Here is a 26,299-nt window from a genome sequence, read left to right on the forward strand (position 1 = left end):
GCTGGGCTTGGTGGCGTGTGCCTGTGGTCCCAGGTACTTGGGAGGCTGAGGTGGGAGGATCACTTGAGCCCAGGCTGCAGTGAGCTATAAGCATGCTACTGTACTCCACCCTACATAATAGTGTGAGACCTTTTCTCAAAAAGATATAAATAAAAATAAAAAGGAGGGTTGGCAATTACCCTTCATACATACACAGACAGACACACACACACACACACACACACACAGAGTTGTATATTCTCTCTCTTGACCTTCCTTTCTCTTCTTATTTTTCACTTTTCCCAGTACTGCCAACAACTTTTCCAAGGGCCTGTATTTGGGGATCTCTGAGCCACATTATTCCTTTGTTCCAACACTTTTCTAGAAGCACGGACAACAGAATTCTAGCTGTAATGACAGGACCGATTTCAACTGTATTTTTTTTTTTTTAGATGGAGTCTCGCTCTGTTGCCCAGGCTGGAGTGCAGTGGTGCAATCTCGGCTCACTGCAAGCTCCGCCTCCTGGGTTTACGCCATTCTCCTGCCTCACCCTCCTGAGTAGCTGGGATTACAGGCACCTGCCACCTCGCCCAGCTAATTTTTTGTATTTTTAGTAGAGATGGAGTTTCAGCATGTTAGCCAGGATGGTCTCGATCTCCTGACCTCATGATCCGCCCACCTCGGCCTCCCAAAGTGCTAGGATTACAGGCGTGAGCCACCACACCCAGCCTCCAACTGTACATCACCATAAAAGCTGAGAAGATAAATCATATGTTCTGCAATTGTAAAGGAAGAGCAGCCATGTGAGTCCTTAAAAATTCTTGTAAATTTGTTTGAGTTCATTGTAGATTCTGGATATTAGCCCTTTGTCAGATGAGTAGGTTGCAAAACTTTTCTCCCATTTTGTAGGTTGCCTGTTCACTCTGATGGTAGTTTCTTTTGCTGTGCAGAAGCTCTTTAGTTTCATTAGATCCCATTTGTCAATTTTGGCTTTTGTTGCCATTGCTTTTGGTGTTTTAGACATGAAGTCCTTGTCCATGTCTGTGTCCTGAATGGTAATGCCTAGGTTTTCTTCTAGGGTTTTTATGGTTTTCAGTCTAACATGTTAAGTCTTTAATCCATCTTGAATTAATTTTTGTATAAGGTGTAAGGAAGGGATCCAGTTTCAGCTTTCTACATACAGCTAGCCAGTTTTCCCAGCACCATTTATTAAATAGGGAATCCTTTCCCCATTGCTTGTTTTTGTCAGGTTTGTCAAAGATTAGATAGTTGTAGATATGTGGCATTATTTCTGAGGGCTCTGTTCTGTTCCATTGATCTGAATCTCTGTTTTGGTACCAGTACCATGCTGTTTTGGTTACTGTAGCCTTGTAGTATAGTTTGAAGTCAGGTAGCGTGATGCCTCCAGCTTTGTTCTTTTGGCTTAGGATTGACTTGGCGATGCGGGCTCTTTTTTGGTTCCATGTGAACTTTAAAGTAGTTTTTTCCAATTCTGTGAAGAAAGTCATTGGTAGCTTGATAGGGATGGCATTGAATCTCTAAATTCCCTTGGGCAGTATGGCCATTTTCATGATATTGATTCTTCCAACCCATGAGCATGGAATGTTCTTCCATTTGTTTGTATCCTCTTTTATTTCATTGAGCAGCGGTTTGTAGTTCTCCTTGAAGAGGTCCTTCACGTCCCTTGTAAGTTGGATTCCTAGGTATTTTATTCTCTTTGAAGCAATTGTGAATGGTAGTTCACTCATGATTTGGCTCTCTGTTTGTCTGTTACTGGTGTATAAGAACGCTTGTAATTTTTGTACATTGATTTTATATCCTGAGACTTTGCTGAAGTTGCTTATCAGCTTAAGGAGAACCCCATCAAAAAGTGGGCAAAGGACATGAACAGACACTTCTCAAAAGAAGACATTTATGCAGCCAAAAAACAAATGAAAAAATGCTCATCATCACTGGCCATCAGAGAAATGCAAATCAAAACCACAATGAGATACCATCTCACACCAGTTAGAATGGCCATCATTAAAAAGTCAGGAAACAACAGGTGCTGGAGAGGATGTGGAGAAATAGGAACACTTTTACACTGTTGGTGGGACTGTAAACTACTTCAACCATTGTGGAAGTCAGTGTGGCGATTCCTCAGGGATCTCGAACTAGAAATACCATTTGACCCAGCCATCCCATTACTGGGTATATACCCAAAGGACTATAAATCATGCTGCTATAAAGACACATGCACACGTATGTTTACTGCGGCACTATTCACAATAGCAAAGACTTGGAACCAACCCAAATGTCCAACAACGATAGACTGGATTAAGAAAATGTGGCACATATATACCATGGAATACTATGCAGCCATAAAAAATGATGAGCTCATGTCCTTTGTAGGGACATGGATGAAACTGGAAATCATCATTCTCAGTAAACTATCACAAGGTCAAAAAACCAAACACCGCATGTTCTCACTCATAGGTGGGAATTGAACAATGAGAACACATGGGCACAGGAAGGGGAACATCACACTCTGGGGACTGTTGTGGGGTGGGGGGAGTGGGGTGGGATAGCATTAGGAGATACACCTAATGCTAAATGACGAGTTAATGGGTGCAGCACACCAACATGGCACATGGATACATATGTAACAAACCTGCACATTGTACACATGTACCCTAAAACTTAAAGTACAATTAAAAAAAAAAAAATTCTGAACACAAAATTCCCATGAAACTGCAAATACCTCCATTCAAGGACTTGCTACATTATACTGTGACTTTTTTTTTAACCAGCACTACACCTGCCTTGCACGTTTTAATAAACTGTTCGTAGCAGGAGTTTTAGAATATAGTAGGTACGTAATGTTAGTTGAGTAAGTAAATTCTACATATTGCATCTTATTTCCCCATGTTTTCATTTTTAAATTATAACTGTATTCCTCCAGAAATAAAATTAGACTAAAGAATAGAGTAAAAGGCTTGATATAATGTATTTAATAAAATAAATTATTTCCTAGTATATTAATAATATCAAGTCACAAAATGGAAATTTTAAAAGTAGGATGGTTTTATGGCCAGGTGCAGTGGCTCATGCCTGTAATCCCAGCACTTTGGGAGGCCGAGGTGGGCGGATCACCTGAGATCGGGAGTTCGAGACCAGCCTGACCAACATAGAGAAACCCCATCTCTACTAAAAATACAAAATTAGCCAGGTGTGGTGGCACATGCCTGTAATCCCAGCTACTAGGGAGGCTGAGGCAGGAGAATCGCTTGAACCTGGGAGGCGGAGGTTGCGGTGAGCCGAGATGGCGCCATTGCACTCCAGCCTGGGCAACAAGAGCAAAATTCCATCTCAAAAAAAAAAAAAAAAAAAACTAAGATGGTTTTTTTGTTTTTGTTTTTGTCTTTAGGCACAGTCTCGCCCTGTCACCCAGGCTGGAGGCAATGGCACAATCTCTGCTCACTGCAACCTCCGCCTCCTGGGTTCAAGTGATTCTCCTGCCTCAGCCTCCCGAGTAGCTGAGATTACAGGCACACACCACCACGCCCAGCTAATTTTTTGTATCTTTTAGTAGAGACGGGGTTTCACCACGTTCGCCAGGATGGTATCGAACTCTTGGCCTCGTGATCACCCGCTTCGGCCTCCCAAAGTGCTGGGATTACAGGCAAGATAGTTTTTAATGACCCAATATGTATGAATATAAGGAGTGAAAAGAGCCAGCTTATCTGAAAGAACCTAACTAAAAAAAAATGCACAGTTCCTCAGTTCCCTGAACTATGTTCCCCTATTAATATCCAGTAAGGTAATGCCTTATTTTTTTAACAACTTATTTAAAACTCGAATTGACTTTTTTTTTTTTTTTTTTTTTTTGAGATGAGTCTCGCTCTGTCACCCAGGCTGCCGTGCAGTGGCACGATCTCGGCTCACTGCAAGCTCCGCCTCCCAGGTTCATGCCATCCTCCTGCCTCAGCCTCCGGAATAGCTGGGAGGCTACTTTTTTGTATTTTTAGTAGAGACGGGGTTTCACCGTGTTAGCCAGGATGGTCTCAATCTCCTGACCTCGTGATCCGCCTGCCTCGGCCTCCCAAAGTGCTGGGATTACAGGCGCGAGCCACCGCGCCCGGCCGAATTGACTTTTTAAAATAAACAGAATGGCTTATATTCAAGGATAAGAGAAAAACAGGGAAAAAATTCAAAATGATGAAGAGTATACAACATTAAGTAGCATAATTTGAAAATGCCCTCTATAGCAAAATAACCTGAAAATTTTGTCATTTATCATTTATAAATGAAAAATGAGAAGGTCTAGTGCAAAGGGAATGGGCTCCTCTATTCATTCACTCACTCTGTCATTCACTGATTTGCCAAATATCCATTGAACACCCACCAACAGCCAGGGACTACTGTGATAACATAATGAAGAGGAGACAAAAGTCCTGAGCTTTACATTCTAGCAGGAAGAGACAAATAATAGAAACTAAAAATAATAAACATGTTATATAGTGTATGCTATGGGGAATAATAGTATGCAGGGCAAGGGGGACTAGGCATGCTGGGGTTGAAGGGTACAATGTTAAACAGTGTTCACCTGGAAGATGACATTTGAGCAAATACTTGAAGGAAGTGGGGTAGTCAGCCGAGGCTGTCTGGGGAAGAGTGTCCCAAGGAGGGAAATGGCAAATGCAAGGTACTCTGGCAGGAAGAAGGCGCATGCTGGTGAATCTGATGATCAGCAAAGAAGTGAATGTGGCTGGAGCTGGAGTGGAAAGTGGGGAAGAAAGGGACAGAAGAAGAAAGGACAAGTGGCTGCAGAAGATCATCGTGGGTCTTGTGAGACACGGTGAGGACTTTGGCCTGGAATCTGGTTCTGAATTAGAATCACACTTTTACTGTTTACTGACAATGGACAAGCCACTTACTTCTCTGAGCATTAGTTTCCTTGTATGTAAAATTAAGAAAATATACTTTGGCTGGGCGCAGTGGCTCACGCCTGTAATCCCAGCACTTTAGGAGGCTGACGTGGGCGGATTACCTGAGGTCAGGAGTTCAAAACCAGCCTGGCCAACATGGTGAAACCCCGTCTTTACTAAAAATATAAAAATTAGCCAAGTGTGGTAGCATGTGTCTGTAGTTCCAGCTACTTGGGAGGCTGAGGCAGGAGAATCTCTCAAACCCAGGAGGCAGAGGTTGCAGTGAGCTGAAATTGTGTCACTGCACTCCAGCCTGGGTGACATAGTGAGACTCTGTCTCAAGAAGAAAAAAAAAAAAGAAAAGAAAATGTACTTCACAGGGTTGAGTAAAGATTAAATGAAAAATCATTTCTAGGGTGGAAAGTGCTTTCCACAAAAAAGTCATCATTCATTTGACAAATATTTATCAAGTATCTATAAATACTGTATGGAATCAATTTCCTATTTCATAACTTATTAAACCTATCTTCTGTGCAGAAATACTTATATTTGCTATTTCTGGCACATCTTCAAAATTAGTTTTAAACAATTTTTTAATTTTATTCTGAAGTATTTCTAGAAACATTAAATTTTTGACCAGGCATGGTGGCTCACGCCTGTAATCTCAGCACTTTGGAAGGCTGAGGCAGGAGGATCACTGGAGTCCAAGAGTTCGAGACCAGCCTGGGCAACATGGTAAAACCTCATCTCTACAAAAAAAAACAAAAACAAAAAACACAACTAACAAAAGATTAGCCAGGCCTGTAGTCTCAGCTACTTAGGAGGCTGAGGTCGGAGGATGGCTTGAGCCCAGGAGGCAGAAGCTGCAGTGAGCCATGATTGTACCATTGCACTCCAGCCTAGGTAACACGGTAAGACTCTGTTTCAAAAAAAATTTTTTTGAAAAGAAACATTAATTTTTTGTTAAAATTTTATTCTAGTAATACCAAACTTGAATTAAACAAAGGCCATCTATTTAGAACTCTCAAATAACCATAACTTCTCTTCTGCATTTATCTTTTAAGATAAGGAGCAAATCATAAAATCCTAATCTGATAAAAAGGAATTATGGAAACAAATTTCCAGGATGTGCCTGAGAGTCAGCATCACTGAAGCCCAATTTTCAGTCAGGTTCAGAAGTATGAGAAACAAAAATCTTCAAGAAAAAAGATTATTTTTTATTTACGCCATGCTTATAAGGTAAGGAAATAAGTTCATGGAATTAAAGATTTTCAGCAAGCACGTAACATTCAATTGACCCTCCCTTCCCCTAACCCGGCCAAAAAAATGGCAATAAAAGGAAACATTATTTTCAAGCATTTCAGTTAACTGAGGGTCCTTCCCCAAGAGATTACTTCTACAGGGGATAAAACGGCCTACTAATTTCCACTTGTTTTGAAAATTAACATCAACGCCAATTATTTCAGAATAAAATGAACCTGCAGCTATTTTAACAGCCCACTTATCTGTTAATTCATAATTTATAGTTGACCAAAGACATCATGAAACTTAAAAAAAAAGTTTTAAAAATACAAAAAAAAAAAAAAAAAAAAAAAAAAACCAGAGTCAATCCAATGTTGCAATGCCAGCTTAGAGATGCTATTTTTGAACCTCTGTTGGGATTTTAAAGTATGAGAGCTTAAGCTCCTGAGATTGACACAGGACTGAGTACAGTGGAATAGCTTCTAATCCCAAGAGTAATAAAGAGTGTACGTTTATAATTAAAGTCATAATCTCGGCAGTAAAATCCAGGGATGGCATGTAGTACACAGGCATGTAGTACACAGTCCCCTAATTGTGAAGCTCTCCCATGCTTCATACAAAGGATACTACTTAATTAATATAGTTAAATACAAATGTAAGCCCACATAGAACAGTTGAGAAAATCCAAAATTCAAATCTGAAATACCATGCCAACAGACAAGAAACCCATTTCAAAGCTTTATTTCCTAGTGTGTATAAAAGCAGAATTATTCAAGCATAAAACAATAAGGACGGAGAAACTTACAAGTGTGTACTTATGTATGTATGTGTGTATACGGGTACATACAGTTTTGAGTGTATGACTCCAAAATCAAAACTTGGAGAACAGTAATGCAGAGTTTAAAAAGGACAGCGAACGTGTCTGGGAAGCTTAACACTTTCAGAACAGAAACGTATTTAAAAACACTATTGGCCGGGTGCAGTGGCTCACGCCCGTAATCCTAGCACTTTGGGAGGCCAAGGCGGGCAAATCACGAGGTCAGGAGATCGAGATTTAGTGAAACCCCGTCTCTACTAAAAATACAAAAAATTAGCCGGGCGTGGTGGCAGGCGCCTGTAGTCCCAGCTACTCGGGAGGTTGAGGCAGGAGAATGGCGTGAACCCGAGAGGCGGAGCTTGCAGTGAGCCGAGATCGTGCCACTGTCCAGCCTGGGTGACAGAGCAAGACTCCGTCTCAAAAAAAACAAACAAAAAAAACCACTATTTACAACATGTTCCTTCTATGCTGCTGGTTTCCTAGCCACAAAACATCCGTCTCCAAGGGTAAGACAGTCACTGAAACCTAAATGCATGCTTACAATGCAATTCTAAGCACAGCCTTTTTCTGAATCTTGATATAATTCAGCATTCTATGTCTCATATTGTAACCCAGAGTTTAACTAAACATGCCACAGGGTAGTACAAACATTTTCTCTTCAGATTATACTGAAAACAACTTTCCCTTTCAGAAAACGTATTATATAACTCTATCTTCCACTTAAGAAGCCAGACCACATATGAGAAATAAGAGTTGGCCTTAATAAGTATAATAAAGTTAAAACTAAGCTCGGCAACTAGGTCCACTATCTCAAAAGTCTGTCAGTTACAATTCTGGAAAAACATCACAGAAACGTTTAAGATGTCAAATGAATTCAATTTCTTCCAGCATAATTGGGAACTTGAAAAAGAAATGTAAGCCCATTCTGCATTCTTCCAGATGTCTGAGGTTGTCCTTGGGGTCACACACACACAGACTTTGAAATCGGGGGATCTGGGTTCTAATCAGGCTCCAGCTGGGCAATTTTGAGCAGTATAGTGTGGCAGCTAAGATGATGGGCTACAGAGTTAGACTGCCTAGAGTCCAAGGTCAGCTTTGCCACTTTCTGGCTGGGAAAGCTTAGGTGAGTCTCTGGCCCTTAGTTTCCTCATCTATAAATGAGGGTATAATAACAGCACCTACCCCACAGAGTTTACTTAAGAATTAAGTGAGTACATAAAAATAAAAACACATAGAAGAGTATCTGGGACACATTTGGTGCTCAATAAACTTTAACTGCTAAATTAATGTTGTTGTTAAAAAGCACTGCTGAGCCTTAGTATCTCTTACAAAATGAGCCTAAAAACAGTAGTTTTGTCACAGTGATAGCACAAGCGTTTAAGACACAGAATGTTTATTGAATATTTTCCATATTCTAGACATTGTGTGAAACACAATGCCAGTCTTTTTTTCAAAAATGAACAATATAAATTGTTGATACATATAGATCTCCCCTCCCTTTTTGGTATGTCTGGTTGTGTAAAGCATATTTGAAGAAAATAATATTGAGCTTGACCTACTAATATAATACCCAGTGAAATAACTTCAAAATAAAGTTGTAACTTGATTAGAGAAAAGGTAAGATGCTGACTCAATAGGTGAGATGAGTCAGCTATCAGTACATGCATCAGCAATGTGTCAAAATCCTGAAGGGTGAAGAGAGTTAGCATTTGGATGGAAGAATGAATGACAAACAGAGCATTTGGGACAGAGAAGCTAGAATTTATGAAGACTCCAACAATCTGGATGAGCACTGCCAAAACAAGGACACCACTTGGGTCTCACACATCAAGGCTTCCTCTGATACCGTCAGGTTTATGCGAAATGTGCAAAGAAAATAAATAAACAAGCAATGTTTGACAGCTTTGTCCTTGGAGCTAAAATTTTAAATTAGTATCATACTCACAAATATTAATACTTATACATACTAACTAAAAGTAATAATAGTAACTTACACTTAGAGTTCTTTACAACATATTCAAAACAAACAGTATTAACCTCCCACTAAAATAACATAATACTAAACCACTTCAAAGTATTTCTAAACCTTTCTTTTCCCCCATACACTCTGTTATTTAGAGATCTAAGGTCTTAACTAAACTTTTGCAAACTTTTAATTGCCTCCTAGAAGGGTTCAGACTAAGTCTGGAAGGGATATGATAGGTGGTTTCAACCTTCCCACAACACGAATTTGTTTAGAATCTACCATGTTTAACTTAATCATTCATTCATTCATTCCACAAATATTTACAGAACACTTTTTACATGCCAGGCACTAGTCTAGGCTATAAATATACATTATTAAGCAAAACCAAACTTCATGTTCTTAGCCTTCATGAAGCTTACAGACCAAATGGAGAGAAACCCTAATTAAATGACCATATAGACAAATACAGAAGTTAAAACATTTTACATTACAAAAAAAGGTACGAGAAGATATTATAAGGGCATATATTGTAAAGAATGAAAACAAATGGACCTACTCTCAAAAAAAGTACAGTCCAGGGGGAAGCAAGATTTGCACATATTAATAATAGCAAAAAATACAATTAAAGTGGCTGGGCACGGTGGCTCACACCTGTAATCCCAGCACTTTGGGAGGCCGAGGCGGGCTGATCACGAGGTCAGGAGATCGAGACCACCCTGGCTAACACGGTGAAACCCCATCTCTACTAAAAAAAATACAAAAAAGTAGCCGGGCGTGGTGGCGGGCACCTGTAGTCAGTCCCAGCTACTCAGGAGGCTGCGGCAGGAGAATGGCATGAACCCGGGAGGCAGAGCTGGCAGTGAGCCGAGATCGTGCCACTGCACTCCAGCCTGGCCACAGAGCAAGACTCCATCTCAAAAAACAAACAAACAAACAAACAAAAAAGTATCTGAATTTCATGGACCAAGTTGAGAGACAGAAAAGAAAAAAGCACCTGACAAGGAAATGGACCTCCAGCTTAGGTCCTTCATTATATCCTCCCATTAAAATCTTACAAAAATCCTGCCTAATACATGTTAATATTCCCATTTTACCTATAAGAGAACCGAGGCTGCAAGATATTCAGTTTTATTATTCTGGGTCAATGGCTAACGTGTAGAAACAACTTCACTACAAAGAACCAGAAGGGATAATTTTACACCAAAATGAAATACTTTCCTCCTCCCATTTATTTGGACAGATAAATGTGGCAGTAGGATTATAAAGAATAAACAATGATTTTTGTCCTCCTCATCTCCCACCTCCCCACCACCCCCCACTTTTTTTGAGACAAGGTCTCACTCTGTCACCCATGCTAGAGTACAGTGGCACGGTCACAGCACACTGTAGCCTCAACCTCCCTGGCTGAAGCAATCCTCCCACTTCAGCCTCCCAAGTGGCTGGGATTACAGGCATGCACCACCACACCTAGCTAATTTTTGTAGTTTTTGTAAAGACAGTGTTTCACTACGTTACCCAGGGTGGTCTTGAACTCCTGGGCTCAAGGGATCCTTGCCGCCTGGACCTCCCAAAGTGCTGGGATTACAAGCGTAAACCCCTGCATCCGGCTTCCTACCTCCCTACTTATTATAGCCTACCTCCAACCCCCAAGGCACACAGTATTCCACAATCACACTCTGCACTCATAACCTTTCCATAAGTTTAAAAAAAAAAAAAAAAAAAACCGACTTGCCCTCTGATAATGTGGTGATTGATTATCCTGTCTACTAAAGGGTTAAGGGGTTATCTCTAGGAAGAACATATTTATATTATTAAAAAACACTTCATAGTGACAATAACAAAATGGCTTCATCCAATTGCATAATTTTAATAGGAATTTCCAGCATAAAACAAGCAAATTATCTGAAGACTCTATTGACACCTAATCTACTTTCACAGGATCATAAAGACAAGCCTTTATCAACAGATTAAAAAAAAAAAAAAAACGTGGCTGAGCACAATGGCTCACACCTATAATCCGAGCACTTTTGGAGGCTGAGGTGGGAAGATCAACACAGAAAGACCCTCGTCTCTACAAAAAAAAAAAAATTACAGCATCCTAATAAAAAGAGAAAATGTCTAATTCTGAAATTTTGACAATTTACATTGCTTGCTTGTACCATTAATGCACCCTGATATTACAAAGGTGACCAAGCAATAGCTTCTGAGCCATTTTTTACCCCACCCTGAAGTCCAAAGACAAGCATAGCATGCAGATGACAACATTTCTTTGAAAAAAACCAAGTGGGGCAAGTTCAAGAGAGACCACTCTGAATGACATTCATCTAGATTCCAGAAACTCTCATATTACATACATCTGCAAAAACACGCACCAGGCTCCCTTTGGGAATGGAGAGTACACATAAAAATGCGTAAGTTTCAAATTTCTGATAAAACCAGATGTCTTATGTATAGATTGTTCATAGACCCAGATGGGCCAGAAGAACCTCATTCATACAACTCTCACAAGTTTTCAGAATCTATCCTCTATTAAAAATATCACGATCTCCTACAGACAATATACTCTTTCAGGATCTTGACTATAAACAATGTCAAAATACACTTGTTAATTAATGAATGAATAACCCAAAATAAACAAGAGTCACTGAAGACAGGTCAGGTATTAGAAAAAGATAAGCATTCTAAAGAGCCATTTCCTGTTTCACAATAGTTTCTGAAAATCTTGAATGAGTCATCCTTTCCCAGTCATATCATGTATACATAATAATAGTAAAAACTTAGTAAGCACTTACTCTGTGGCAGTCACTATTCTAAGGAGTTTACATGTATTTACTCCTTTAACCCTTTCTACAATGCTGTGAGGTAGATATTACCAACCTTATTTTTACATATAAAAATTGACCCAAAGATATTTAGTAACTTGCCCACCATCACACAGCTGGAAAGGGGGCTCTGCTGAGCTTCAGACCTCCACAATCTGGCACCTGTACACTATCCCACCTCTGCTCAAGACTAATGAGAGCTGGCTTATCACTACTGATCATTTTTGTTTTCATCTAATACCTACAACATACACTGGAGGGACCATCTGGAAGGGTTAATCTTCCTAATCTTCCTAACAGACTCCTTAACATAGATTGAGGCAGACAAGCATTCTGTCATCTATCTCCTCTTTGTACCAAGCAAAATGCAACTACCAAGGGTTAGAAAGATTCTCCAGCTGGCCTGTTATTTCTGTTAATATTTAAAAGCCCCCTTAGGCTGGGCACAGTGACTCATGCCTGTCATCCCAGCACTGTTGGAGGCCAAGGCAGGTGGATCACCTGAGTCAGATGTTCAAGACCAACCTGGCCAACATGGCGAAACTCCATCGCTACTAAAAATACAAAAATTAATCGGGCATGGTGACGGGCACCTGTAATCCCAGCTACTCGGGAGGCTGAGGCAGGAGAATCAGTTGAACCCCGGAGGCGGAGGTTGCCGTGAGCTGAGATCGCGCCATTGCACTCCAGCCTGGGCGACAAGAGTGAATCTCCATCTCAAAAAAAATAAAATAAAGGACGCCTTTACATTAGTGTTAAGTCTCCCGAAAGATGATTCGAAGTCTTCTCTAACCTTCCAGCCTTCTCCTTTGCACTAAAGCTGGCTTACTTCAAGACTTCAACCTTGTTTGGATTTAATTTACTGTTCAGGAAAATGTAATGACAGAGAAGTTTGGTTATTTCATTTTGTTCTGAACACCTGACATTTGTTGAACTCGCATACAATTTGGAGTCTGAGAGTTCAAATCTGTATTATCACCAGCACAGCCTAAGGTCAATTAGAAAGCCAGTTAGGTTGAATTGCTTTCAGCTAGTGATGGGACCGAAAGGAAGCATGAATATAACAAGGAATAAACAAAGGAAAGGTGGAAGATATTTTAGGCAAGAACAGCACGGAGGTAACAGTGAGCACATTACGGGAGAAATTATAAGAAGATATGCATGTCTAGGGCATGGAAGACAGGTGACTAGAAAAAGTGGGAAACGAGAGGGAGGAATGAGGACATACCTGGCCAGAAAGCACTTTACAAACTGCAGGGTAACCTGAGTTTCATGTGGCTGACAACACAGAAATGTGGGACAGGAGCAAACATAATGAGAAGTGTTTTAGCAGAGGCTGAAGGGAGGCAATCAAATTAGCCAAAAACAATGTCATCAGTACCAAGCATGAAGAGTTATGAGGGCTTATACGAAGGTGATGGCCATGGAAGAATAGAAGAAAAAGAAGACCGAGATACCAGAAGGTAAGAAACAAAGGGATTTTTTTTATTATGTTAGATATAACAGAAAGGAAAGACAGTCAAAGATTACTAATGTTTCCAGGTTGGGAAAATGATGATACTGTCGGTAAAAATGAAACAATCAGACAGAGAAGTTAGTCAAGGAAGTTCATGAACTGTAGTGGCAACAATGGAATGTGAGGTAACTCCAAGGGAGAAAAAAACTCAAAATAGAACTGGAAACAAGGGGCTAAATTAAACGGTAGAGATTCCAGAGTTTTCCCATAAAGGTGAAAGCTGAAATCAAAGGAACAGATAAGCTCAATGACTGAGTAAGTGGAAAACTAAGAACAGAAGGTTAAAAATGGAACCATGGGGCAGCTAGAGACAAGATAAAGAAAACTCAGCAATGAGGCAGAAAACTCAGGATAGGAAGGGACAGAGAACAAGATGATGAAGTGCCCGCAAAAACAAGAAGTAAAGCTCTGAGACATTTTCCAGTGCTAATAGTGTACTAAAGATATACAAGAGTAAAACCTTCTGTAATTTTAAAGAAATGCCTCTAAATGCTAATGAAACAACCAAAACAGCTCTCTAAGAAGTCTGACGCAATCAGACTCAAGAGGCTGTGACAGGGCTAATTGTAATTTCGTTTTGGTGTGGATTTTATTAAATGAAGAAGAGTAACAGGAAAAGGGGATGAGATGGAGAGAGAAAATCAAGTCTGTTAAAGTTTTTAGAAACTTGGGAGTTTTAACCCACATGCATTTGACTTTAACATTAAATTCTAATTAGTGACGTCAGAAAAAATTGCAATAGAAAAGCCAAGGTGAAAAGAAAATAGTGAAAGGTAAAGAGAAGGAACCTGGATTTAATTCCAGATTCAGTAAAGAATCATGACAGTATTAAAGTCGGAGTGAGCATATGGTTTGTATTATTAAAACCTGAGGGAGAGACATGCTTATGATTTGTATTGTTAAAAAGATCACTCTGGTCACTATGAGTTGAATGAATGGAAAAGAGGCAAGAAACAGGGACACCAGTTAGGAGACTACAGCTACATAGGAGGCAACTGTTACAGAATCGTGATAAGGATTGGAGACAAAGTGGACAAATTAGAGATAATTTACTGGAGAATGAATTGGTAGAATCAATTGTGCTTGCTGATAGAAACTACTCTGGGGGGAGAATACAGAGGTGAAAAGTGACTAAGAGACAGAGAGGGATCAAAGGTACTCTTGGCACTTGCCCCACTTCTCCACGTTCAGTGAGTGGGAGCCAGGTTGTCTGGTTTGAGCACCTGGGTGAACAGAGGAGTCAACAAGTAAAAGAGGGAAGAAATAGTTTGGTGGGGGAAATCAAGTGTTACACTGACAATGTGTTACATTAGAGATGTTTATAAGACACATACATGGAAATGTATTGTATATACAAGACCAAAGTCTGAAAAGGGTGAGGTGGAGATAGAAATGTGGGCACCTCAGATGGGCGCAGTGGCGTGCTCCTGTAATCCCAGCTACTCGGGAGGCTGAGATGGGAGGATGGCTTGAGCCCAGGGAGGTCGAGACTGCAGTGAACCACAACTGCACCACTGTACTCCAGCCTGGGCAATAGAGTGAGACCCCATCTCAAAAAAAAATAAGAAGAAGAAAAGCAAAGGAAATGTCATATTTGGGGGGAAAAAAGGAAGAAAAGAAATGTGGGCACCAACAATATATAAATGGTAATATATAAGTGGTCTTAAAGCCAGTAGGCTGGATGAACTTACCTACGGCAAGAGTGCAGAAAGTGAGGCAGAAGGAGCTCTGAAGAAACCCAACACTTACAAGTTGAGTAGAGAAGGAAGAGCCAGCAAAGAGAATGAGACAAAATAGCCAGAGGCAAAAGGAAAACCTGAGCAGGGTCACAGAAGCCAAAGAAGAGTATGTTTCTACAAGGAAAATGTGGACAAGTGTCCAACGTTGCTGAGACATGTGACATGGAGGTGGCCCTGACAAGAGTAATTTCAGAGAAGCGATGATCAAGGCAGATCAACCCACACCTCACCCTCCCTGCCCTATCAACATGGCTTATCACTTCTTTGCTTCTTTTTCTTGGGTCTTTCAGCATCTATTCCTGCCTTCGACAACTCTTTATCAAATTCAAACTTCCCTAGAGAAAGGTTCTGCTGGAACACCATTTCACTCTCATCTCTGTTGGGTAGAAGCTCTGGGCCACATTATGCCTCGCCTATAGATCGGATGGTCTTAGGTCACGGAGCCACCCAATCCGACACATGAGACCAGAACACACGTACCACATGACATCCATTAGAAGGGGGTGTCTGGATATAACGGGGCAGTCTAAGTCCTGGCCTGTTTCCAACACACTTTACAAATATTTAAATCAAAGACCAATGAACACTTTTAGTGATGAAAGTCTAAGGAAGCTTATGAATTCTAGTCAGTTTACTTTTTCTTAACTTGGGATGGGTATCCAGATGTTCAATATATCACTGCTTTTTTATATCTTACAATTAGTTTACAAAAATTATTTATAATCTTTCAATTAGATAATACATTGAAGACTGACAATTTTTAGAGGAAAAACTACAAAGGCAAAGAAAAACTGTTTATAGGTATGAAGTCGCAACATTTAACACACTTAATGATTTAAAGAAAAAAACTGCCTAGAAATGGCTTTTAAAACTTTTATGATAAAATGTTAAAAAATGTAAGAAAAGATAGTTTTTTTTTAATAGCATGCATTCATTCCCTATTAAAGAGAAAGAAAAAGTTTCCATCCACAAATATTCAGGCCCTATAATTTTAACCCACAGGAAAGCCAAGCTAAAATGAAAAAACATTCAAAGGGAAGTTTACAGTGGAAACTCTGACAAATGCTTAACTACAGTGTCATGAACAGCACTGCTATTGTATGCATGTCTATATATTCAAACTTGAATACATACATTCTTCATTTCAATTCATGGCCATAAAAATAGAGGATTACGATACTTAGATCTTCTATCTGTCATTGATAAACCTAAACAACAACAAAAAAAGTAAAAGCATTAACATAAGCTGGAGTCAGAATATTCCACAAACAATGCCCTCACATTTGAAAGTCGGAAGAACGCTAACTTAAACCTGTATAATGCTCAAGTTTTTCAAGCATTCTCAAAACGTATTATTTCTTCTTCTTTCCCCCTCCCCGCCCTTTTGCTTTTTGTTGTTGTTGTTGTTCTCATGGAAGGCACAACACTGGATCAAAATGAGTTATTTCATTTAATGATCCTACCAACCCAGTGAGCTAGGCTGGCTAGGTTTGATACTCACTTTGCAACTGAAAAACCCAAATTCACCAAAGATAAATGCTTTGCTCAAAAGTATATTTCAGTAACACAGATTATATTCAAGTACATATCTTATAGGCTACAAAAAGACCACTCCTCCTTCCACCAAAGTTTATATTATTAATAACACACCCTTTAATAAGGAGGCTTCAAATCCCTGCTGAATCAGTTCAAATATCACATACCATACTCTGACTTCTAAATCAGACTCTACCATCCACCCAAGTAATAGTTATATTAATCAATCAATGATTAGCAGTTTTTAGGCATTCAATGCCCTACTATATGGGTGTATTACCAACACACAGAACCCTATACTGCTGGTGGTCACTGTTCTATCCTTAGAATTTTAAGTGCCTTTAGATCCATTAACAATTAGTAATCATAAAATAATCTTTAAATTACTTATTCATGAAATTCACAAATAAGATCATATATTTAACACAAACTTAACTGAATAAGAAGCTACTTTATTATACCTGACTAGTGTCCACTAACAGCTGAAAACTAAGAACAAGAGGAATCACTTAGACTGTAGAGTAGTAGAGTCTGTTTTATGACTTTACTACAAACATACACACACACAAAATATGAATCCAATACATCTCCGTTTCTAAATGGTGATTTACAAGGACCAAATCTCCACACCTCCCATTTAATTAATGGGCTGTTCTCAGGAGTAGGCTTATGAAGGCCACAATGCCTACTAAATATTTGGATTACAGCCATAGACTATCAGCATCTGCACCATTTCGTAAAAAAGAAAACCATTCTCATTTAAAAATTAAGACAGCATATAATACTACTACTACACCTACTACACATCTGCCTCAGCCAAACTCAATAGACCATCTAAAAGCAAATGTGCAATGTGGTAATATTAAATAATATAAATAACCACCATTTATTGAGTACTCAATACATTCCAGGAACTGCCAACCTGCTTTAATGATAACAACAACAAAAATTGCAGCTAACATTTATTGATCCTTGATAGTGAGCCAGACAATGTTCTATGTGGTTTACAGAAATTATTTCACAACATCACACATTACAAATGGAGAATCCAAGATACATAGAGACTAAGTATTTCACCCAAGGTCATACTGGCAATTAAAAGAGGGGAAGGCAGGAGAGAAAAAAAGCAGTAATGAAGACAGCAGATGGGAAGGAGAGGGGAAGAGGGAGTAAGAAAAAAAAGGGAAAAACAAATTAGATACATTACCTATAAAACTTAGTTGCCAAATAAATGCAAATACTCATTTTAAGGAAAGTCCTTAAAACTTTTCAAAGAAAAGTGTAAGGCAGTCATAAGGTTAAGGGTCCCTTATCTATACAATACAGGATCTTACTGAAAAAGCTCTTAATAAAAATGTACACTGAAGTGCTACCACTTCAGCAGCATATATACTAAAACTGGAATGATACAGAGAAGATTAGCATGGCCCCTTTTAAGAAAAAAAAATTTAAATATATATATATAATTTTTAAATATATACTGAAACTACAAATCCAAAAATCCACGTGAGAGAAACAATGAAGTCCAACTGATATTGCTCTTATGCAAAATATGGACAAACAATTCAGCTTGGAGATCCTTCAAATATTCACTTGAGGCTGCTTTCCCACTTCAAATGGGGAAATAAAAATGACATAGCTTAGCTTCAGTTAATACTTGGTCACCTGCTGAAACTACATATAAGGAAACCAAAGAAGGGCAAATTGAATAAAGGTTTTTATGATGTGGATATCTCTCCTGTAGAACTGAAAACAGACTATCTTCAAATGACTTGGGACATGTTGAATGACAACTTGTGGTCCTCTGCAACCTAACATCTGGCCTCATTTTGAGAATGGTGAAACTGAAACCCAGAGGTCTCAATGAAACTTTTGGTTTTACAATTATTCAGGATCTCAAAGAGCTTTTTAAAAATATGGATTATGTCTACCAATATTTACCACATTAAAATTAAAAACGGGAACATTTTTAATATTTATTAATTCATTTCAATACAATTGTAAATATTTTTTAAACTACATTTTCCTCTAAAAAAAGAGTGAGAAAAGTGGCACCATTTTACACTTTTATACATCTCTTTAATGTCTGGCTTAATAGAAAGCAGTTGGATTCTCAAAACCCACTTTTGCTTCAATTTCTTGCAACAGTACAGGTAATGTAGATTCTGGAAAACACAGTATACTCACGAGAGGGGGAAAAAACATAATGTCTTAGTATTACTATAAAATTAGTTTTGACCTCACAGACCCCAGAAAAGGTCTCAGGAACCTTTGGGGATCCCCAAAGCATGCTTTGAGAACCACTAATCTAGGATATGAAGTACACACTGAGAAACCATGAGAACCTGGCTCCAATGCTGACTTACCCTGAGAGGAGATTAAGTCACTTAACTTCTCTAGATGCCAATCTCCTTCTCAATAAAGAAATCATTGCCCGGGTACGGTGGCTCATGCCTGTAATCCCAGCACTTTGGGAGCCCGAGGCGGGGCAGATCACTTGAGGCCAGGAGTTCGAGACCAGCCTGGCCACTATGGCGAAACCCCATCTTGAACTAAAAATACAAAAACAAAATTAGCCGGGTACGGTGGTGCACACCTGTAGTAGTCCCAGCTACTTGGGAGTCTGAGGCATGAGAAATGCTTGAACCCAGGAGAAGGAGGTTGCAGTGAGCTGAGATCATGCCACTGCACTCCACCATGGGTGACAGAGTGAGACTGTTTCAAGAAAAGAAAGAAAGAAAGAAAAAAATCATTAAGAACAATACCTATCACCAGTCTGTTAATCCCAGACTTCATAATAAAGATGAAAACACACAGAGATACACTCTGAGCTCTCTGGAAGATTAACTTCTATATAAAGTCAACTTCCAGGGCCTCTCTCCCATGGTGCTGTGGGCGGGGGAGGAGGGGTGCTTTTCTCCTCAGCGAAGACTGGAGGCCGACATCAGCCCTCAAGGATCATCCTCAGAACTGCCACGAGCTGGGCAGCCTTGTTTTCCTACCTCACACATTTATAGTAAAATAAACAAATAAATAAAGCCAACTTCTCAGGTACTATTCAGGTGAAAGTTTCACCTGTCTGTCCCTAAACATTCCAGTTCCATTCACTTGGCACCTTGCTAAATGAACTGACTGGTTTGTTTGTCCACACTTAGAACAGACACTGAACAAAACATAACTTAAGTCTTTAGTACAATAAAGGTAAGAAGTGGCTGCCTGTTTAACTCAGTCTATGTAGCACCTAACAACATACTGACAACAAACTAAAATTCTTTTCAACAAATCTTAACTGAAAAGGATGATCTCTGAGAATGGGAGGACCTAAAAAAAAATTCTCGCTGAATCCCAGTTAGTGAAATGAAACTGATGGAGAGGGAAGAACTAATATATGCAATAAAAGATTAGGTTAAACCAGATCCAAGTGCCAATTTTATACATCAAGATGGTCAAATATTGGAAATTTCATCTGGTTCAACCCAAAAGAATGCCTTATTTTGTTAACACTCAGACTAACGGTGTTAATGCACCAAAGGTCGCTACTCAAATTTGAATGCATACATGGTAAAACTTTCCACAAATAATTTTTGCTTTGTTTTTCCTTTTTGTAATATAAATATTAAAATATACTCAAAAGTAGAAAGGACAGTATAATAAACCTTCACATACTCATCACCCAGGATCAACAATTACCAACCTTTTACCAATCTTACTCCACAGATAATTTTAAGGAAATCCATTTCCACAGCCTCGATTTTCTTTTTCTTAAGAGTTGGGGTCTCGGCCAGGTGCGGTGGCTCATGCCTGTAATCCTAGCACTTTGGGAGGCCGAGGAGGGTGGATCACGGGAGGCCAGGAGTTCGGGACCAGCCTGGCCAACATGGTGAAACCCTGTCTCTACTAAAAATATAAAAATTAGCCGGGTGTGTTAGTGTGCCTGTAATCCCAGCTACTCGGGAGGCTGAGGTGGGAGAATTGCTTGAATCTGGGAGGCAGAGGCTGCAGTGAACTGAGATCATGCCACTGCACTCCAGCGTAGGCAACAGAGCAAGACCCTGTCTCAAAAAAAGAGTTGGGGTCTCACTCTGTTACCCAGGCTGAAGTGCAGTAGAGTGATAATAGTTCAATGCAGCCTCCAACTCCTGGGCTCAAGGAATCCTCCCACCTCAACCTCCCAAGAAGCTGGGACTACAGGCACAAGCCACCATGCCCTGCTATTTTTTTAATTTTTGGTAGACATAGGGACTCACTTTCTTGCGCAGGCTGGTCTCGAACTCCTAGCCTCAAGTGATCCTCCTTTCTTGGCCTCTCAAAGTGCCAGGATTACAGGCATGAGCCACTGTGCCTGGTCAGACTCCATTTTTTTATGTATTTCATCCTAAAACCACCAGCTTGAAATCTTGTCTGTAATGGCACTGCAAATTCTTCCTTTTCAGCTTCCCTTTCAAAATCTTCCTTCTCTCACATTAAAAGGAGAAACACACCTGCTCACTGATCCCAAACCTTAGCACAGCTCACTTCCCTCCCTGTCGCCAAACAAAGGGTCAGTTTGAGTGTTAAGAAAATAGCAACTGGAAAACAAATTCTTTTGCATATCTAGTACTTTATCTGCTTTCAACAATACTGAAGGATGATCTAACCAGTTGTCATCAAAAATAATTTTTGGTGATAGATTGATTTTTGACACATAACTCAGAAACAGTTGAAGGGATTGAGTGATGTTGCAGTAACAGAACACTTCCCATTCCTGTCTCTTATTTATATAATTAGGATTTGTCAGTGCTTTATCACAATAAAAAAGAAAAGTATGAAATAGAATTGGCCGGGTGTGGTGGCTCACACCTGTAATCCCAACACTTTGGGAGGCCAAGGCGGGTGAATCACCTGAGGTCAGGAGTTCGAGACCAGCTGGCCAACATGCTGAAACTCCGTCTCTACTTAAAAAATTAGCTGGGCGTGGTAGTGCACACCTGTAATCCCAGCTACTAGGGAGGGTGAGGCAGGGGAATTGCTTGAACTGAGGGGGCGGAGGTTGCAGTGAGCTGAGGTCATGCCACTACACTCCAGCCTGGGCAATAGAGCAAGACTCCATCTCAAAAAAAAAAAAAAACAACAATTGATGCTAAATCCCCATTCTGGCAATAATCAATATTCACCCATGTATGAAGAGCTCATTTATTTAATTAAAAAAAAAAGCCACAGTCCCACGCATTTCATTGACATACATTTCCAATAAATATTTAATATTTTTAACAATCATTTATCAAAATGTAATACCTTTATATTAGTTTGAATTATGTGATAATGGCAATGGCAAATTCTGTTCACTTCTGAATTGAATTAACATTGACAGCCTCATGGTCACAAGACATTTTAACTTTTTTTATTTTAAAATGATATATTTTTAAAGTATGAGAAGTATGAGAGGGTTATCGGTTAATAAGACTTTCAAGTCTAAAAATGTTTTTTATTCTGACAAAATGCTGGATGAGTACAATGGAAATACAACTTCAATAAATAAAGAATTCAATTTTTTAGAAGATGATAGTAGGAAACAAATTGCTGTCCACCAGTACCATTAAATACATATATAAAAGTAATGAAACAGTTTAATTATTAAATGTCAACATTTTAAAATATCCTAGAAATTACATGCTATGCAACTATGTAAACATGTAGAAAAAAAACTTTTCAGAATCAATACAAAAAATACATTGTTTCACAAAATTCTTTCAAGCCTATATGAGCAAAAAAATGTTTGAAAACTGTTAGCGTGGAGGCCGAGCACAGTGACTCATGTCTGTAATCCCAGCACTGTGGGAGGCTGAGGTGGGCAGATCACCTGAGGTCAGGCGTTCGAGCCTGGCCAACATAGTGAAACCCCGTCTCTTCTAAAAATACAAAATTAGCCAGGCATGGTGGCGCGTGCTTGTAATCTCAGCTACTCAGGAGGCTGAGGCACAAGAATTGCTTGAACCCGGGAGGTGGAGGTTGCAGTGAGCCAAGATTGCGCCACTGCATTCCAGCCTGGGTGATACAGCGAGACTCCATCTTGGAAAACAACAACAACAACAACAACAAACTGTTGCCATGGGTCACGCGTGATTTTAGCCTCTATTTAGATGGTATTCTGAAAACATGACCTTTGGTGAAATCTTTATTTATTTAGTTGTTGGGTTTTGGTTTACGCAAGAAAGGGGGGTAATATGAGAAGGCATGAAACACATCTGGCTGACTCGGACATCTGAAACTAATAGAGTAAACCAGACTGTTAACAAAACATTTAATCTGAATGCATAAAAATCTTAAGAAGTGTTTAATTATATTTACTTTTAAGTACCAAAACAAGGCATAGACAGCCCCTAGAAAATCTAACAGAATAAACTGTTCATCATCAGTTTAATTTACCCAAGGCCTACTGTGAGCTGGGCCCTCAACATACAAGTACACATTCCTTCAACAAATAATTTTGAGCATTTTCTAGGGCTCAGACACTGTTCTAGGTACCGACAATACGGCAGTGAACAAAAGTGACAAAGATTTCTGTCCTGCTGGAGTTTACGCTCCAGCAGGATGCACAGATAACAAACATTAGAAATAAGAACATAATACAGGCCCGGCCCAGTGGCTCACACCTGTCATCCTAGGAGTTTGGGAAGCTGAGGCAGGCAGATGGCTTGAGCCCAGGAGTTCGAGACCAGCCTGGGCAACATAGCAAGATCTCGTCTGTACTTTTAAAATATAAATAAAAATTTTTTAAAAAAATCATACGGTATGTTGAAAAGGGACAAGTGCAAGAGAAAAAATAAGCAGAGCAAGGAAAGGAACATGGGGAGAGGGGGGTCACAATTTTAAACAGAATGCACTCGCAGATATAAAGAAGATAGATATTTGCCTAATTATGACATCAGTGTGGTAAGTACTATAGGAGATTAAGGCTCTCAGTGGGAATGAGGAGGAGATACCTAGTTCTCCCTCAAAGAGGTAGTGATATCTGAGCCAACTCTTGAGAGAGCAAAAAGAAGTTGGCCAGAACCACAACAGGAAGAAGGGCTCTCCCAGCCGAGAGAATAAACAGCCTGTGCAGAAAGGGCACAGAAAGGTGCATATACACAGCGCATTCATGGCAGGCAGCTCCCCGTGAACTTGGAGGAGGTAAGAGGGCGCCACTAGAGAGAAACTGGGCAGGTTCAGATCCGAGAGCTTCCATTTTCTGCTGTGGGGTCCAAGGGAGCACACTACCAGCTCCTGCAGGCAGCTCCATGAAAGGTGGGTCCACAGGGGCCACACTAGAGACAGAGACCTATTGACACTCCCACAATAGGAAGAAAGGAAAGAGCAGAGCCGAGAGTGGGGAAGGAGAGAGTAGCACCGACTCAAAAAGCTCCCGAGGCCAGGCATGGTGGTTCACACATGTAATCCCAGCACTTTGGGAGGCCGAGGCGGGCAGATCACGAGGTCAGGAGTTCAACACCAGCCTGGCCAACATGGTAAAACCCTGTCTCTACTAAAAATACAAAAATTAGACGAGAGTGATGGCGCACACCTATAGTCCCAGCTACTCAGCGGGGGCTGAGGCAGGAGAATCGCTTGAACCAGGGAGGCGGAGGTTGCAGTGAGCCGAGATCACACCACTGCACTCCAGCCTGGCGACAGACTGAGACTCCGCCAAAAACAAAAAACAAAAAACAAAAAAACAACTCCCAAGGAGTTAGAAGCAGAAAGATTCAGGGCCCAAAGCAATGAAGCTCAGGCCACAACGGAGATGATGGGGCCACTCCCTAAAGGGAGGAAACCTGTGAAAGGGACCGGACCGAGTAGTAGCTAGAAATGTAAGTCTGGACTGGGGAAAATTCTAGCCTGGAGATACAGACTAAAACGCCTGAGAGGGGAAACTGAAGGCATCAGAATGGATATGATCGATCTCTTTCTCTCTATTTCTCTCTCTCTCTCTGACACACACACACACACACACACACACACACACACGGAATCGTATCAAGTGTAAAGAAGAGCACCAACGACTTCTAAGCGTTTCCTTTTTCAGAAAGAACCTGCTGCTAACATGAACACTATTATTAGTATTTTTTTATCTGTCTTAAGCATACACTGTGTCAAACACCCACAAATATTCAAAAGCAAAAAAAGCAGCTTCTTAAGAATGAGGCAATGACAAGAACGAGGCTATTACAGGTAACTTTTGGAACTACAAGAAACAAAATTATAATTCAAACCAAAGACAAGTATTCTGAACCTACTGAAAAGATCGGGAAGCCCCAGACACAGTAAGTTCTAAGTCTAGGCCAAGTATATTTTCAAAGTCCTTCACAATTTCCTTAAGCTAGCAAAAGATATAGAGAGGTTTAAAAACACTATCAGGGTACCATAAAGTTTGATTTTTATGGCCTAATATTTTAGTAATTCACAATAAAAACACATAAGCCAATAATACCTTTTAAATTTACAGGAATCCTAAGCAGCAAAGAACTACCCACCAAAAAACAAGTTCGCTCATCTTTCCTGAGAGGTTGCACTTTCGACAATACTTCTGTATTAAGCAACAATGCAACAGCACTCTTATTTTAAAATTAAATAGTTTTTCGGCACTTTAAGAAAAGAAAAATAAACACCTCTGAAGCAATTAATATATTCAAATTCAACAGTCATTTCTTTCAACAGCTTTTTTACTTGTATTGTTTTCACAAAAGTAAACGTTCTATCCAAATGAAACATCAATTTCTTTTACAGAATTTTAGGCTGTTATCTAATTCACAAAAGAACTGGTACTGCTACACTCTTTAAAAAAAAAAAAAAGCATACTGGCAACTATATGAATTAAGATATGTGAATGCCCTCTTCCATTTTATTTTATTTTATTTTATTTCATTTTATTTAGAGACGGAGGTCTCACTATGTTACTCGAGCAGGTCTCGAACTCCTGGCCTCAAGCAATTTTCCTGCCTCAGCCTCCAGAGTAACTGGGACTACAGGCACTAAGCCATGGTTTGTTTTGTTTGTTTGTTTTTTGGGGGTTTTTTTGAGATGGAGTTTCACTCTTGTTGCCCAGGCTGGAGTGCAACAGCGTGATCTTGGCTCACCACAACCTCTGCCTCCCAGGTACAAGCGATTTTCCTGCCTCGGCCTCCTGACTAGCTGGGATTACAGACATGTGCCACCACCCCCGGCTAATTTTGTATTTTTAGTAGAGACAGGGTTTCTCCATGTTGGTCAGGCTGTTCTCGAAGTCCCAACCTCAGACGATCCACCCGCTTCGGCCTCCCAAAGTGCTGAGATTACAGGCATGAGCCACCGTACCCAGCCAGCCATGATTTTTTTTAAGGTAGAGAAAAATAAAAGTCTGCAAGTGTTTCCCCTTTTAGTAATTCGTAAGAATTAACACGATTGTCTTTGTCATTGTACATTACTGATAACAAACTTTTTTTTTTTTTTTTTTTTGACACTGAGTCTCCCTCTGTCACCTAGGCTGGAGCACAGTGGTACGACCTCAGCTCACTGTAATCTCCACCTCCCAGGTTCAAGTGATTCTCCTGCCTCCACCTCCCAAGTAGCTAGGATTATAGGCATGCACTACTACGCCCAGCTAATTTTTGTATTTTTAGTAGAGACAGGGTTTCACCATGTTGGCCAGGCTGGTCCCAAACTCCTGATTTCAGGTGATCTGCCCACCTCGGCCTCCCAAAGTGCTGGGATTATAGGCATAAGCCACTGCACTGGCCGACAACAAATGTTTTTGATGGCGAAGTCCCCTAAAGGCATT

General features: G+C 40.0%; 1 protein-coding gene and 2 non-coding genes across 4 annotated transcripts in view; 2 read left to right on the plus strand and 1 right to left on the minus strand.

Moving 5' to 3' along the window:
- The window catches only part of PPP2R5E (protein phosphatase 2 regulatory subunit B'epsilon), a 178,470-nt gene that overhangs the window by 91,760 nt on the left and 60,411 nt on the right, over positions 1 to 26,299 (minus strand). The gene's annotated exons all lie outside the window — the stretch shown is intronic.
- On the plus strand, positions 17,891 to 17,995 carry LOC115836027. Its single transcript, XR_004031031.1, has one exon. It is a non-coding gene; the product is annotated as a U6 spliceosomal RNA (small nuclear RNA).
- LOC115836063 lies at positions 19,396 to 19,537 on the plus strand. The gene has a single exon (XR_004031066.1).

Source organism: Nomascus leucogenys, chromosome 1a (assembly GCF_006542625.1).
Source record: "Nomascus leucogenys isolate Asia chromosome 1a, Asia_NLE_v1, whole genome shotgun sequence".
In the NCBI taxonomy this organism is placed as follows: Eukaryota; Metazoa; Chordata; class Mammalia; order Primates; family Hylobatidae; genus Nomascus; species Nomascus leucogenys.